Genomic DNA, 1,709 nt, shown 5'->3' with positions numbered 1-1,709 from the left:
ACAGGCGCCTGCCACCATGCCCAGCTAATTTTTGTATTTTTAGTAGAGACGGGGTTTCACTATGTTGGCCAGGCTCGTCTCGAACTCCTGACCTCATGATCCGCCCGCCTCCGCCTCCCAAAGTGCTGGGATTACAGGCGTGAGCCACCGCGCCCGCCTTATTTATTTTTAAAGCAAATTCTTCCAGATCCTGAGTTTCTGGCTTTTTAAATTAAAATTACAAGAAAATGTATTTATTACTCTGGTGTTAACAGGTCTGGAGATATACATTTATGATGCTTTGGACCTATTGATAATCTATAGAGTACTTTATTCATTAATTGTTTCATTCTAAAAACCCTGCTTTATATATCCCCAGGATACCAAGGCCTGGTGGGGAATATCTTATAAATAATGAATGGTTATTACTAATTATTAATAATAACCATCAATGAAAATAAGATAGACACTGTTAAGAGATTCAATTAAGTACTGTGTAATTTCGTGTTGATTATATCTGCCACTAATATTCATCATGCATTGCATAGAAGTGGGATTGTCTCTTTCTTTTTCTCCTAGTTGGTTTGTGAGAAAATTGTGAGCAATTTTGCACTGGGAGGCTTCCATGTCTTACTAACATTTATTGACTGCTTGTATGTACTAGGAATAATTCTAAATGCCTTTCATGTATTTTTTTTTCTCTTTCTTTTTCTTTGTATTTGTCATTCTAAATGCCCTTCATGTGTTGTCTCATTTAATCCTCACAAATAGGCACCTTTATTCTCCTCATACTACAGACAGGGAAACATCTGTAAGTGGCAGAGATGGGATTTGAACCCAAGCCCCCTTAAGGACTGCACCGGAACGATGGTTTTTTGTTCTCTAAAATGGGGGTAATAATATATGTAAAGTGATTAGGACATATAGTTAGCTCTGAATACATGGCAGAACTTACTGTTTTTACAGCCTTGTTTAAAGCTCCCAGCCACGCTGTGAGTTAGGGACCAACACGATCCCCCTTTTCTACAAGAAGAAACGGGTTCTGAGAGAATAAACGACTTGCCCAAGGCCACTCGGTGCATGGTCTAGCTGAGCTCATGCTGTGGTCACTTTCCTGCTATAAACCCTTCCCAAGTTCCACACCCTGCTCTGGATAAACTCTTGGTGCATCAAGGCTTTTGATTCATAAAATTAAATATATGTCTAAGCTGGGTATGGTGGCATGCACCTATAGTCCCAGCTTCTCGGGGGCTTAGGTGGGAGGATTACTTGAATCCAGGAATTCAAGTCCAGCCTGGGCAATATAGCAAGAACCCATCTCTAAAAATAAATAAATACATTTCTAAACACACACATGTCAAACCCCTGTGTGATCTGGCCCCAACCCACCAGCCCTGCTTTATCTTAATGGGTTTAGGGGTTTTTTGTTTTTTGTTTTTTGTTTTTACTTATTTTTATTTTATTGTTATTATTTCAGTAGTTTTGGGGGAACAGGTGGTGTTTGGTTACATGGAAAAGTCCTTTAGTGGTGATTTCTGAGTTTTGGTGCACCCATCATCTGATATGGAGTTTTTTACACCTTACCCCCTTTTCACCCCTCCCCCAAGTCCCCAGAGCCCATTGTATCATTCTTTTTTTTTTTTTGAGACGGAGTCTGGCTCTATTGCCCAGGCTGGAGTGCAGTGGCCAGATCTCAGCTCACTGCAAGCTCCGCCTCCCGAGTAGCTGGG

This window comes from Papio anubis, chromosome X, assembly GCF_008728515.1.
Source record: "Papio anubis isolate 15944 chromosome X, Panubis1.0, whole genome shotgun sequence".
Classification (NCBI taxonomy): domain Eukaryota; kingdom Metazoa; phylum Chordata; class Mammalia; order Primates; family Cercopithecidae; genus Papio; species Papio anubis.
The sequence above is the reverse complement of the archived record's forward strand: the minus strand, read 5'-3'. Positions refer to the sequence as shown.